The 15,624-nt window shown below is 45.9% G+C and overlaps 1 long non-coding RNA gene across 6 annotated transcripts in view; it reads right to left on the minus strand.

Annotated features, from left to right (window-relative positions):
* The window catches only part of LOC111090606, a 73,923-nt gene that overhangs the window by 49,366 nt on the left and 8,933 nt on the right, over positions 1-15,624 (minus strand). For 2 of the 6 annotated variants that reach the window (XR_005372411.1, XR_005372412.1), the window contains exon 2: positions 6,046-6,225. The exons of 2 other annotated variants lie outside the window; for them this stretch is intronic. This is a non-coding gene — a long non-coding RNA (uncharacterized LOC111090606). Of the gene's footprint in view, positions 1-6,045; positions 6,226-8,927; positions 9,102-10,594; positions 10,697-15,624 lie in introns of those variants that run through there. 2 more of the 6 variants (XR_005372415.1, XR_005372410.1) reach the window with 2 other exon arrangements.

The raw sequence follows: 15,624 nt of genomic DNA on the forward strand, positions 1-15,624 counted from the left end.
CACTCTGGGATTTGAGACCATTACATGAGATGATGAATGAGGGCTTTGAAGAGTAAAAAGCTACATAAATGCAAGTTATCTTGATTTAAAAAACAAAAAACGTCTTTTCAAGCTACAGAAAGTAGTAAGCTATGGACATAGTCATTAATGACTTCAGGTAAGAGGTGGACAGTTTCTGCTTCAAGTTGAGGAAGCAGGAGGAAGTGGAAGGAACCATGGGAATCAGCTGAGCCCTGCTCTCCTAAGATCAGAACCACGGGGAGGGAGTGCAGGGCAGAGGGAGTGGAGAGGCTGGCATCAACTAATGACAGTGGTCCAAGGGAAGGGCAGAGGAGGTCCAGGGTTTGCAAGGGGAGCTCCGGAGAGCCTGGCAGAGAGGACATGGAGGCGTGCAGGGTGGGAAGCAGAATGGAAAGGCCCCAGGGCTGCTGCCACATGCAAGGCTCAGCAACAGAGGAAATGGTTCTAGGTGTTCTGCCTGATGCTCCACACCCACCTGTAAGGAGCCATAAGGACCTCAGGTGTTGGCTTGGGGACTGAGGCTTCTATGGACACCATGTACCCGGAAGCTGATAGAGAGGCTGAACTGTGAACAGAGGCACACTCAGGCCCTAGTCACCAAAGTGCACTGTGCAAGCCAATGAGCTTCACATCACAGGTTTGAGAACAGGAAGGACACCTAGACCAATATTTCCCAAACTGTACCCCACCCCCATACCATCACCACAAAAAGGGGGTTTTGTGGTCAAAGAGTGAGGGAAATATTCACTGAACATCCTAACCAGTTTTCTTCCTGTAGGTATCTGTAGATCCTCTAATCTTCTAATGAGCCTTATACTGAAAGGACATGAAGGGCAGTATTTTCCAGACATACTTGACCAAGGAACCTTCCTGATGAGACACCTACCCAAATCTGGAACACAGTTTACTATTCCTCCTTTTAAAGAAGAAGTTAGAAGCTTGAAGGACTTTCCCAAGATCACTTGACTGACTCACCAAGAAGTCAGAAGCAGCCCCAGACCCTCTGTCTACTCCCCTTAGATGTTCCTGACCCAGGACTGGCACCCATCCAGGTGACCTCCCAACACTCCACCATGTTGTTCTCATGCAACTGTCTTTCCCATCACCCCAAAATGCAATGCTCTGAAGGTAAGTGTGGTAATCAAACCTTAAACCACATGTCCCAATGCTACGTACACATGTTGATCATATTTTGTTTGAAATTACCCTGCATCTGACTTCAGCATTGACTTACATAGAGCTCCATCCATTAGGAGCCAACAGAACAAGAAACTCTAACAATAACAGCAGACTTTTAAAGCCATTGTGGAATCCCCACTCACTACCCCCTTAGGAAACCCTGCATCACTCATCCTCCATGGCTCACAGTAAGGGTAGGGCAGATGAACACCCTCCTCTGTGACCCAGAACCAAGGGTGAGCACAGAAAGAGAGTGTTTTGTCTTTAACTTCACAGAAGGCTGGTTGCTAAGAACTCTTTTTTAAAACTTGTCTGGGTATAGTTAAAGTATCAGGTAGTCCATCATTTCCCTCTCTCCTCTTTCTTTTATCTAGACCAGAAAACAAATGGAATCATGATCTTTTCTTGTTCGGCAGAAATAAACTTCTGAGCTTCTTGTTGCTTCCATGGTGGCCCTTGGAATCAGGATTACCAGCCACTGAGATGATGAGCACATGGAGGAGAAAGGAAAGTGCTCATAGGATTGCTGGACTGAAGGTAAGAAGAGATAAGAGAAAGGACAGAGCCAAGAAGAGCTCACACTTGAGCATCTCGGGTAGTGCCATTCACCCAGCATGCTCCCATCCCACCCCAAAGAAAGCAGTGAGGAGTAAGACTAGAATGTCTGGAGAAGGCCATCTAGCTGGTCACCTGCAGCCATGAATAGCCTCTCCCACAAATGCCACAGGATGTGATACAAATGTCATTCTCTTTGTGGATGAGGAGGGATAATGGTTGATGCACCCTTGCAGGGAGAATGCTGTCCTCCCCCTCCCATACTGAGTTAAGTGCCCTTCCTCTGTATTCCCATGGATAGAAATCTTGAGCTGACTTCTATCCAATAGCCCTTTCTGTGCTGCTGTGTATGTAGGGGTGAGTAAGAGCTGCTGTAGCCTTTACTCCCCGTACTCTCCAGACTTACACATTAATAGATAGTCAATATAACTCTCGCTAAATGTTCACTACTTGTCAGGCACCACCGAAAACACAACTGAGGAGGCAGTACAAGATGGCAGGCTAAGAATATCCTGAACTCAGCTCCTTCCACAGACACACCAAATCTACAGCTACATGGGAAGCAATTCCTTCTAAAAAAAAATAATAATAACCCTGAGAAACAGAGGAATAGCTCTCCCACAACAAAGTAGGGCCACTAGAGATAGGTACAAGAGGAAGAGACATGGTCTCTCCAAAAGCCCCACCACTGGCACTGCAACCCACAAATGGAAGGGATCTCACACAATTATAGAGTTTCTACCTAAACAGTGAGGAGTTTGTGTATCATATCAGTACCCTGACACTCAGGACCTGCACTAGGGAGATGAGTCCCCAAAACATCTGGCTTAGTTACTCCAGGGATACAGGCAGGTACTCTTCCTCTACTTTCGCCAGTACCAGTGGGCACAACACCCTTGCCATGCTCTCCCACCCCCTCTAAAACCAGTGAGTATGCCCTGGCCCCATGCTCTTCCATGGCTCCACTGAAGGCAGCAAACCAACAGTTCACAGAGGGGACACCCCTTGAACACCTGGCTCTTGCAGCCAGGGGCAATTGCTTTTCTGAGTCCTTCAGGACTAAAACAATCAGAGAGACAGTTCTTGGCAGGTTACTGCCACCAGGGCACAGCACAGACAGCAGATTGAAACACACCCACTCTTCCTGTGAAAAAAGGCCTATTTCCTTGACGGAACCCATAGTCTCAGGCACACACTTCAGGTTCAGCACACATCTAGAGGCTACAGAGGCTCTCAGGGAATGTAGGCTGGTATTGTTGCACTCCTGCTTGCCTCACTACAGCTCACTGGTACCCTCCAGAAAGGAGCTTACCTGTTTATCTGGAGCTCTGCTTTTTGCAGATCACGTGATTGAGAGGCCAGCAGGTTTTACAAGTGTGGGCCCATAAGACTGTACATGTTTGCATACCTTAAAAACTGTTGCTTTAGGGCACCTGGGGGGCTCAGTCAGTTAAGCGTCTGACTCTTGATTTCAGCTCAGGTCCTGATCTCAGGGTTGTGAGATCGAGCCCCACATCTGGCTCAACACTGGGTGTGGAGTCTGCTAAAGATTCTGTCTCTCCTTCTCCCTCTGCCTCTAGCTCCCCACTCCCTGCTGCTCTCCCTCTCCCTCTAGGAAAGAGAGAAAGAGAGAGAGAGAGAAGAAAAAGAAAGAAAGAAAGAAAGAAAGAAAGAAAGAAAGAAAGAAAGAAAGAAAGAAAGAAAAGAAAAGAAAGAAAAAAAGAAAAGAAAAGAAAAGAAAGAAAAGAAAAGAAAAGAAAAGAGTGGGTGAATTAAAAAAAAAAAAAAAAAAAAACCTGTTGCCAGAAGGTCTGGCTTCCAATCAGCCTGAAATGAGGGGCTGACTGAGATCCCTCCCTTTGGAACACTGACAGGTCTTGGCACACCCTCAACAACTGGGACCTATCAAGGATAAATCAGCCTGCTTCAATAATCACAAAGGTTTGAGAGACAACCAAGAGCTAGGGCCATATTGTACAATAAGTTTCATCTCCTGCACAAAGCCACTCTTTCAAGACTGGGAGAGTAGCCATTTCACCAAATACATAGATACAAACGCAGAGAGCCAAGCAAAATGAGGAAGCAAAGGAATACATTCCAAATGAAAGAACAAGATAAAACCCCAGGAAGAAAAAAACCTTGATGAAACAGAGATAAGTAAAACTCCTAGAAGAAAATGCAGGGAGTAAGCTTCTTGACATCAGTCTTGGCAATGATTTTTTTGGATTCAACTCTAAAGGCAAGGGTAACAAAAGTAAAAATAAACAAGTGGGGCTTCATCAAACTAAAATGCTTCTGCACAGCAAAGGAAATCATCATCAAACTGAAAAGGCAGCCTACTGAATGACAGAAGATATTTGCAAATCATATATACAATAAGGAGTTAGTATCCAAAATATATAAAGAATTCAAACAACTCAACAACAACAACAACAAAAACCAATCTAGGGCAGCCCCTGTGGCCCAGTGGTTTAGTGCCGCCTTCAGCCCAGGGTGTGATCCTGGAGACCCAAGATCGAGTCCTACGTCGGGCTCCGTGCACGGAGCCTGCTTCTCCCTCTGTGTGTGTGTGTGTATGTGTGTGTGTGTGTGTCTGTCTGTCTGTCATGAATAAATAAATAAAGTCTTTAAAAAAAAACCCAATCTGATTAAAATATGAGCAGAGGACCTGAATAAACGTTTTTCCAAAGAAGACCTACAGATGGCCAACAAGCACATGAAAAAGATGTTCAGCATCACTAAACATCAGGAAAATGCAAATCAAAACCATGAGGAGATCTCATCTCACACCTGTTAGAATTGCTATTTTCAAAAAGATAAGAAACAACAAGTGTTGGCAAGGATACGGAGAAAAGGAAACTCTTATGTACTGTTGGTAGGAATGCAAATCGGTGCAGCCACTGTAGAAGACAGTATGATGTTTTCTCCAAAAAGTTAAAAATAGAAATACCATATGATCCAGTAATTCCACTACTGGGTATTGACCCAAAGAAAACAAAAACGCTAATTCATAAAGATATATGCACCCCTATGTTACAGCATTATTTACAGTAGCCTAAAGCCAAAACATGGAAATATCCTAAAGATAATTGTTTAAGAAGATGTGATATAAAGATATAGATATATAGATATAATAATACTCAACCATAAAAAAATAAGAGAATGAGTTCTTGCCATTTGGGACAGCATGAATAGAACTTGAGGGTATTGTGCTAAGTGAAATAAGTCGGAGAAAGATAAATATCATCTGATTTCACTCATATGGAGAACTTAAACAAAACAAAGGAAAAAAGACGCAAACAAAAAAAACCAGACTGAAATACAGAGAACAAACAGGTGCCTACCAGAGGGAAGGTTGGGAGGGAGATGAAATGGATGAAGGGGATGAAGAACCCACTTATCGTGATGAACACTGAGAAATGTATAGAATTGTTGAATCACTATGTTGTACACCAGAAACTAATATAAAACTGTATGTTAATTATCCTGGAATTTGAAAAAACAAATGAACAAAACAAATAAACACAGAGAACAGATTAGTGGTTGCCAGAGGGGGGGAAAAGTTGGTGGCTGGGCAAGATGGGTGAAGGGGGTCAAGAGGTGCAAATTTCCAGTTAGAAAATAAATAAGGTATAAGGATGTAATGTATAGCATGGTGACTATTGTCAATAACATCGTAGTGCAGATTTGAAGGTTGCTAAAAGAGTAAATCTTAAAAGTTCTTATCATATGGAAAAAAATGTGTAACTTTGTGTGATGAAAATGATAACTAGACTTATTCCAATGATCATTTCACAGTATATACAAATGTCGAATCATATACACCTGAAACTCATGTAATGTCATATATCAGTTATACCTCGATTAAGAGAATAATAATAAAAACATAATCAAGCACCAGCACAAATGTGTGAGGTAAGCATTATTATTCATCCCCGTTTATAGAGATGTGGAAACCGAGGCACAGAGATTTTTCTGTGACCTGTGCAGTGTCGTACAGTTATCCTCCTGCCTCCACCCTGGCTGGAGGTATGGAGTCTATTCCTAACCACTCATTCTACCTCTCAAGAAAAGTATGTTGAATAATCAGCCAAGGACATCAGTGAAGACCCTTCAGAAACCAACTTCTTACGAAATATAATAGATGCCAGGCCAGGAAGGGGAAGGAGTGGAAATGAAATGACAAAGAAGTGTAGTGCCAGCCAGTTCTCCCAACAGCGATGGCTCACGCGATGCCGTTTCTGTAACACCACCTGAACATCACCTGGGAGCCGTATAGAGTGAACTAACCAGACAGCCATTGCAGCAAATGTGGCCAGTTGTTTCTGGAGGGCTGGATCTCAACCGAAATTGACTTTCTTCTTTGAGCTTTGCTGTGTTTGTTTTCCTTTACAATGACTACGATTTTTATAGGAATCTTCCGACTGCTCAGGGGCTCACCGTCAAGCTGGGGCAATCTGCTGTCAGCTCCTAAAGAAGAAAGGTAAAAAGTCCACCCTAAGCAGTGGGAATACATAAGCTCTGCCTCCAGGCAGCCTGGGAAGGACACACAGAGTACGCAAGACCGGTCTGAGAACTGGGTGTGAGCAGAGTTTGTCCCAGCAGAGGCCAGAGCAGGGACCACGACCACTGAGTTCAAGAGGGCACGGGGTGTTTCTAAAAGGTGAGTTAAGTGGAAGGTTGGTTTTGGTGTGTTGTTTTTACTGAACTAAAAATGTTCAAAATGATGCAAACAAGCATGTCACTCTCCATTTCTCTTCTCAACCACTAGAAAACTGCTCACCACACACCCAGAAGCTTTCCTTGGAAGGTCGGGGTGTGGGAAGGGGTGAGGCAAAGCTTGGCTCAGTTGTGGGAGAAGCGAGGCACACACACGACTCCCCCTAAACCGAAACACAGCAGAATGGGTTCTGGGAACGAAAAACCACAGGTGACTCAGCTAGGGGGAAAACATGTAAACAAAGTCTTCATTCCATTTCTAAGACTTGAACTTTCCAGGGAAAGGAAAGGCTCACCCCCAGCAAGTGTGATGGCAGGAGGCTCAGATCACATGAGTCTGAACACAGTCCTCAGGTGGCTGCCTCCCACCTGGCCCAGGGGTCAAGCCTACCTCTCCCCAGGAAGGTGCTACAGACCCGGGCCTGCTGCACTGAGTACTCTTCGAAAGAGTCCTTCGAAAGGCCCAGTGCCCCTCATGCCAAGTGTGGAAACAGGACCAGCCAGCAACAGGCATTTGCTGGAGAAGTGATGGGTCCATGGATGAACAGCCACCATGGCCTAGCCGTCATCACTTTGTAAAGAAGTTGTTGACTCATCGGACTGCATTTCTAATGCTACAGAACACACTTCAAAGTTTTAAAGGAAAACGTTATGTCAAGCAATGTGAGGAAGGGAGCAGAAACAATTTTGCTCAGAGAAGTAGGTGAGAAATGCAGCCAATCCCATCCTACACTACGGCTGATAACTCTGAGTCTTCTGTGTACCCAGTTCTAAGCTAAATTCTGTAAGACTGACCTCATTTCATCTTGTGACCCTGTAATGTAATTACGTAATTATTATACCCCACCCCCATCCCCACCAATGGCTTGTGTAATTATCCTCACTTACCAACAAGGAACTAGAGTGCCAGGGAGGATGGGAAATTGCCCGTGGTCAACTCCACAGATAAATGACAGGCTAGAACTTGGGCATGGGCCTGACCAACTCTGAAACCGAGGCTACTGGCTGCCCCCTGCCCTGAAATGTTGCAGCCACTGCCTCACCCTAATGTCGAGTGAGGACTGGAACGGGCCAGATGCACAAGCTCAGCACAGAGTGAATCCAAGCTGCAGTGGCAGCTCACCAAAGGGTTTTGTCACTCCAAAATGCCAGGGGCATGGCTGGGAATGGAGGTCAACCATGCAAGGTGCATTCTAGGCCCTGTTCGCCAAAACATCAACGAGGCCCTGGTGGACTTTGTTAAGTGCAAACCCCCTAGTTCCTACCACTCCTCTGAGGCCAGACCAACCCAGAGGGGAGGGAAAGAGAGGAGGAGAGGAGGAAGGGTGGCCGTGCTGGGGCAGGCTGTCTCCCAGAGTCCTGTCCCAGCTGTCATGTAACCTCCACAAGCTCACTAGTTGCCTCTGGCAGGTTTGGAAGGTTTTGCAGAAGTGACGAGTGCATGGGAAAAAAATGCCTTGGGTCCATCAGCCATCTCAGCTGGGTGTGTGGGGTGTGGGGCACAGGACTCTGCAGTCTCCTGGAGCCCAGCCAGCAGCAATCCCACTGCAGCTCAAGCCACTCCTGGAACCCAGGACCATCTTGCCTTCATCCTGAGCATCACCACTCCCTCTTTCTCCAGAGGCTGGAGGTTCACAGTTCCAAGTCCCTGTGTGAGGGAGGATGGAGGGCAGACCCCATTGCACAAGAAGCAGACACTTTCCGAAGACAAAAGCTCTTAACCCAGGGCACCAGTCCTAAGATGTCAAGCAAACTGTGCTGTACCAGTGTATTTTCATGGATGGCAGGTCCAGCCTTCCCTTAGGTTCTCAGAGGGGTCAGCCTGGTTAGGTGGACAAGTCTGGGAGGAGAAGGAGAATGCCTTAGGGAGCAGGTGTCCCCTGGCTCCTCAGCCAGGCTCAAAGAGATCCGGGATGGCAGCCTGCCCGGCAAAAAGTGAGCACCAGGTTCTCAGTGGCTGTAAGCCCTGCATCGCCAGCAGGGAGTTAGGCAGAGTGGCTTCCCCAGAGGCCAGACCAGGCTCTGGAAGGGGACTCACCCAGGGGAACACAACCCGCCAGTGGCCCTGCCACATGCAATCTTTATACTTGTGCTTTTGTTTTCTTTGTATTTATTTGATAAATACTCGAGCAACACCTAAATCCTAACTCGTGCACACCCTACCCAAGTCTGAAGGGATGTGCTAAGGCACATGCACACCCACATTCACGCAGCTCTCTTATTCTGATCATTCTGGGATAGGCCGAGCCCACCCTGAGGGCCAAGCTGCCTGCAGACTGTCATGTCCAGCCGGCACAAGGAGGCGGGGGCAGCCTGAGGAGGCCAACGGCAGAGACAGGGAAGCCCCAAAGGCCGGAGGGAGAGGGTGTGAGAACACACCGCTCGGGCGGGGGCCGGGCTGCTGGCTGGATCCCAGCCTCCATCACCCACTTAGCGTCTGAGGAATTAATTACCCGATTGCTCCAGGCAGAAGCCAGAAGCTTGAAGGAGGCCGCAGGCGATCTGTGGAGGCCTGCAGAGCACGGGAAGCCGCGTTTGATGCCGAGGATCCGCAGAATTCTCAGAGGACGGATTGTGATATTTTCACATTTCCTACAGCTCTGACTGCATCTGAACTCACCAACCCTCTGATAGAAGAAAACCTGGTTGTGATGAGTTTATCAACAGAGCACAGTTAAGAGATGAAACTACTTCAAGAGAACCTCGGCATTCGGGACAGCCTCACATCAGCCTAGTGGCTTGGTTTCTTAAAGAAATCAAAGTATAGGAGAATGAGGCAATGCACAGTTGAAAACAAAGGAAGCTTATCATGAAAAAGCATCAAGGAAGAAATGGAAGAAAAAACTCTAAAGCATTGCGAGGTGCTTTGAACGGGCTCTGAGTTTGTATTGATCCAGATTCTTTCCGCTGTGCTGTGGAAGATGACTCCCCACATTGCCTCACTACAAGGCGAAGGATGGTTTTGTGAACTTGAAACTTGATTAAGAAAAATTGCCAATAAATGTGGCCCATGATCTTGAAGGAAATTAGCAGGTGACAGTAGTGATGAGGACTCGTAGCCGAGGGATGGGAACCGGGGTCACGAGGACTAGAAGCGCTCGGAGAGAACTGGAAGGGGCAGAGTGTGTGCAGTCAGCAGAAGTTTTTTTTTTTTTTTTTTTTTTTTAATTCTTTTTTTTTTCTTTTTTAAATTTTTATTTATTTATGATAGTCACAGAGAGAGAGAGGCAGAGACACAGGCAGAGGGAGAAGCAGGCTCCATGCACCGGGAGCCCGATGTGGGATTCGATTCCCGGGTCTCCAGGATCGCGCCCTGGGCCAAAGGCAGGCGCCAAACCGCTGCGCCACCCAGGGATCCCTCAGCAGAAGTTTTTAAAGACAGAACTGGTTTTGTGTTTTCTGAGGTTGTCAGGTGGCAAGGAAAGTACAGAGTGTGTATTATATGGTAAGTCATGCTTTCAAGAATATCTGAAATTTCTGGAGGAAAAAAGAAAAAGAAGTTCTTAATGTAAAAAGCTAAAGTTCTCTCCTTTTCTCTTAATCTTTGCCAGTGGTTTAGGGCACAGCCCTCCAGAACTTTATACATTTACATACATATGTAATAAGAATTTGCTACATGTATCACTCCACAACTTGCAGTCTTTATTTAACAGTTTGTCAAAAGGTCTTTGCATCTTTTTTAGTCGGGTGTCATAAATTAAGCCATGTCAGAGGCTTCATTTAAATGCTGGCCACCTCCACTGTACTACTTACCCAGAACCCCAGGAGGAAATCACCATTTGCAGGTGTCTGGGATTGGGGGGAGGGGGTCATGCCTGAGGGCTGAGGCCAGGTTTTAGTTCAGAAATGACCAGGGGAAGATGAGAGGAAGCCAGATCACCCAGTGACCCCTTTTCCTGTCAGATTCTCTGTAACTCCCTTCAGGGCTAAGTTACCAGCAGATGCTTCCAGTTAGAGAGACCGGGCAGGTCTCAGCTTTGTGTCTCCCATGGAGACACCAGAATGAATGGGTCAGTCTGGATGCATTGCTGTGGGCGAGAGCTCTTCCAGAACCAAAATCCCTTGCTCCTTGCCTCCCACCCTCCTCTGAATCCTGTACAAGGCTTTGTAAGGAGTTTACCTCAAGTGTTTTGCTAGAAGACTAGGAGATGGTCACTTACGAAGTCCAAGAGTCAGTTGAGGTGAGAGAGGCAGGGCTGGCTTTCTAAGACACAGAGTCAAATGACACATCTCAAAAAAAGAAGTAGTGCACTCACTGATTTCAAAACCTACTCCTTTGCATGGGGTCTCTGTTCCCCTCCCCCTCTTGCTATTCCTGCCAGTGCTTGCCCATTGTGAGTGTCTACCTTGGGCCACTCTCTGAGCCATCATCTGCCACAGAGTTCCTGCTGAGTCTGGGGCAGATAACCCATCTGGAACAAGGGGGCAGAGCTTCCAGAAAGCCCCAGGCGGCCAGGGTGCCCCAGTCCTACAGTCTTCTTGGTTTAGCCAGTGGGGGGCTCACTCCTGCTCTCTTGTGTAGAAGTCAACATGGAACATTCTTTTCTCCATGAAGGCTCCATCCAGTTCCTCCTACAAGGAGGCACATTCCCCAACAGCAGTGACTATAATGACCTTCGGTCACTAGTACTCCTGTTCCAGGAGCCAGACACAGGGCTCAGTGCTTTCCACATAATCCTTATAAGAACCTGTGGAGCAGACACAATCATTTCCAATTTCCACATGAAGCAACCAAGGGCCACAGGCACGGCCACTGTTCCAGCCCATGTCTGTCTGGTATCCATGCTGGCGCTCAGCCATGTGGCAGTACGGCCTCCCTGAAATCTACCACTTCGACCATAGAAGCTACAGCTAGAAGTCCTGCTACCTCCCATCATATTATTATTTCATCCCTTCTGATTAACGAGAGAGAAAGACTACCAAACCACTGGGATCTGCCTTATTCACTGAATCCACAGTTTCCAAAACAAAACCTCATGGGACGCTCTTGTAAAATATCCTATTTAATCGATTGCTAGATGGGTGGTAGGTGGTGGCAGACAGGAAACTAGGTGGGAGAGGAGAAATAGCTAGAGTAGGGTCAAAGAAATGTTCCCTGTCCACAGTGCTATTTGGTAAGAAATGTATCCAGCTGGCTAGCAATGTCACCAAGCACCCTGCCTTCTATAGTAGGTGACGGTGGGCAACCATCCATTTTCAACGGTTTACTGATAGCTGATCAGATACAGTCAGAATCTGGATGGATGAGCATGGTAAAAGATGCTCATCAAAAAAAGACCATCTTTTACTTCATATCAGGTCATATATTCCGACCCTCACAGAATCCACAGGGATAATCACCCCCATCCCAAGACCTTCAAGCGAGGCTCCTGCGGTCACCCTCTCATGGGTGATGGGGCAAAGTTCTTCTTGTGTTCCCCATGGCCCCTTTCCCCACTTTGGTGTGGTTGGGTGGGGACAGGGGAGGCCCTCACTGTGGTCTGGCCTCAGGGTAGAGTAACCACAAGACAATCAGACTACCAGAACTGAAGTCACCATAGCAGAGTTCCTGTGTGCTCTGATGCTAAAAGGGCCTCTTTATACTGTTGAGTCATATTTCAAAAAATCCTCATGTGTGCATGCTTGTGTGTGTGTGTGTGTGTGTGTGTGTTATGGATACATGTAAGCCCAAGGATAGAGTGGAGAAGGAGAGAGAAACACGTCCCATTGCACTTATCACATTATGTGTATATTTTCAAAACCCATTTGTGCTTAATGTGAGAAGCTGCATCCTACCTGAAGAGGTAACCTGTGTAGTTATTTCAAAATGGCAGCCCCATCTCCATCCCCACCAGGGTAATATTTTCCACCAAGTTAAGTCAATAATGTAAAGCAAACCCATTTTTCCTTGAGGTAAACAACATAGCAGATTAGAAATACAACATCCATGGACATCACTCTTAATAAAGTCACCTTGTAAAAACAAGCATTTTAAATGAGACCAAGGAGGTGAATACTTTTAGGAGTCACAATCCTGAGAAAAAGAAGGCTTCTGTGCATTGCAGCATGTTCCACGATTCCTCCTAATTTCAGGGTAGACCAGCTCTCAGGTCAGAATCCATCTGTGAACTCACAGAGTAACCCTGAGCCACCCCTTGGTCCTGCAATATGAGCACTCAGCTAAAGGCCTTCCCCACCAGGAAAATCAATCCACTCCTCCTGAAGCGAGCTCCACTTGGGGCACCAACAGCTGCCCCTCCCACCTCCCTCCTACCCCCCACCACCACCTTTTTGTGTGGCTGCTCAGTCTGGAGCCACAGACTCAGTGACCTGATACCTGAGAATAACCCGAAATCTTCAGGTTAGTTTTCTTCCTGGTGATTTTTTTTTTTTTTTAATTTTTGATTAATGGTCTTAGAAAAACAAGAACCACTTTCAAAGGTTCTTAGAACAGAAAGCTGTCTCAGCTTTGGACCTAGGAAATGCAAAATGAGGTGATTTCTCGAATGCTGTAGCCCCCTGCCCCCCCTCACTCCCATCCACCTCAAAGATAAAAGGACAGTCTTAAGTGACATGGACCCCATGAATAAAGCATCCCATAATTTCTTCCATCCAGAATAATGATCCTGCACAAAGCAGTATTTTCTGGGGTGACACTGAAAGGACACGGAGTCATCTTTTACCCATATTTCCAACTTTCGGATCACACTTTTCCATTCTGGGGGGTTTTCTTTCTCTCACTTGCCTCCACACCTCCAGGAGGTGAGTAAGGAGGTGAGTTTTCCATACTGGCCATTAGGGGATAATCAAGCCCCATGGGAATAAGTAGTTATTGGCAACATCAGTGAATGACACACATAGCTAGAGCCAGGGCAGAACTGGGGTGCCTCTGGGGGCAGCGATGCCAGAGCAAGGCAAGGCCGTGCAAAATATAGGATCAACCCAGCCTCTGGACCACACCACACATATGAGATGCAAGACCATACATCTAACTCCCAGCCCAACCCCCCGCTCCACAAGCAAACTGCAAGATCTAGTTTAGAGCCCCTCAGATGATGGTGGAGAAAGTGCTATGCAGAGCCTAACCCCCAGTCTTAATTATCTAGACTTGGCAGGGCACAGGCCCCCATTTGTTGCTGGATCATGCTCTCTGTTTTTTAAAGACAATTTATTAAAAAGAAAACAGGGGTGAATGAGCAGAGTAAAAGAGCTGGTTTAGCCTGAACTGCCAGAGTCGTATTCTGTCCCCATCTTTTGACCAATGGTCCATGAGAAATGCACGCTCAAAAATAGAAATAAGATGGGGGCACCTGGGTGACTCAGTCAGTTAAGTGTCTGACTCTTGATCTCAGTTCAGGCCTTGATCTCAGGGTCATGAGTTCAAGCCCTGCACTGGACTGCACTCCTGGCATGGAGCCTACTAAAAAGACTTTTTTTTTAAATAGAAATAAGATGAGGGAAAGTAGGTTAAGTCCTTTACATATGTATTCAAAGACACTGACATCATTTTGTAAGTTTGGGTTTACACAGCTAGCACATGAGCCATTTTATCTCCTCGGTCAAAGCATCATTTTCAAAATGATGAAACATGGCCTCATACTGTCAAATATATATATATACTAAGCACATTTATTCAACTTGTCAATGAGTTGAATCTCTAATGCTGAGAATCAGTATTAGAGAAACAGAGATGGACAGTCAGTTTGGGGAAGAACTCTGTCATAAATATTGTCTTAGTCCAGTTGGGCTGCTGTAACAGAATCCTCTAGACTGAGTGGCTTATAAGCCACCAAAATTCATTTCTCACAGTTCTGGAAGCTAGAAAGTCCAAATGATCAGGGCGCTAGCAGATCTGGGGTCTGGTGAAGACCTACTTCTGGATTCATAGACGGGCATCTTCTCAGCATGTCCTCATATGGCAAAGGGGCAGGGGATCTCTCTGAAGTCTCTTTCATAAAAGCACTAATTTCATTCATGATCTAGTCATCTCCCAAGGGTTCCAGTCTCTAATACCAGCACCCTGGGAATTACTATTTCAACATGAATTTGGAGGTGGAGGAGACAAACATTAAGTTCACTGAACTAAATTACATATAAAACTAGTTAATATTCTATGCCACAAGAAAACTGTAACATCTGTGGTTACCTTTTCAACCAGACAGAAATGGTTTGCATTCTTACGCAGCAAAAGGTATGTGAGATTTACCCTCTCGTAAGGATAGGTTAGCATGTAACTTCACAGAGTCTGAGTCCTAACATCTAGTAAATAGTACATGGAACAAACATATGTACCCCTAGAGATTTAGGGACCCTTCAGTGAACCTAGTAGACAATGCTCAGGTATGACATTAAAAGGACACGGAGACATCCTTTGTCCTCAATTCAAGTTTGGGATAATTTTTCTTTACACCTCCTAGGCTCCTGGTTGGGCAGCTTCCAGCAAGTCAGTGATAATAGCTGGGTTATAGCCTCATGGCCAAAGCCATACCTATCAGCCAATTCCTCTATGAAAATGAACTCCATGCTAAAAATGAAACATAATATTGAATTACTAATTTCAAATGGCCATGTACAAAATTTAAAGAAATTCAAGCACCCATGTACAACCTGATACCTTTACACATCTTTACATTTTCTTACATCATAGATCAACTTATTTTTATCTTTTCTACTTAGCTTGGATGAGGCTCTTTATCTTTTTCTCTAAACGTCAGTCTACAACCTCAGGCTTAGTTAGCCATTTGGGTTAAGGCTATGGGGTGAGAGCTGAGGAACTGGGACAGAGGCCAGAATCACAAAACAAGGGCCTGGCAGGGGGCCAGACCAGATACCAGGAGGCATCTAAATACCTACGGTTAAAAAAAAAAAAATACCTACGGTTAACTCATACCTTGAGTCTGAAACACAGCCCTTAGAGTCATCCAAAGCATGGCCAAGTGAGCATCCCTCTCCTGCAATATCCAGTCTAAAGACTCTTCCCTCATTCGTCCCTTCCTTTACATCCCAGAGGCCGCCGGTCTAGTCTAGGCCTTAATCACACCACACCTAGATCACCACAATAGTATGCAGAGTCTTCCCAAGTCAGCTCCTCCAAACCCGCTAAAAAATTAGTTCATTCAATTCATTCGGCAAATATTTACGAACAGCTTAGAGAACAAATGCCAAAACTGT

Source organism: Canis lupus, chromosome 17 (assembly GCF_011100685.1).
Source record: "Canis lupus familiaris isolate Mischka breed German Shepherd chromosome 17, alternate assembly UU_Cfam_GSD_1.0, whole genome shotgun sequence".
In the NCBI taxonomy this organism is placed as follows: Eukaryota; Metazoa; Chordata; class Mammalia; order Carnivora; family Canidae; genus Canis; species Canis lupus.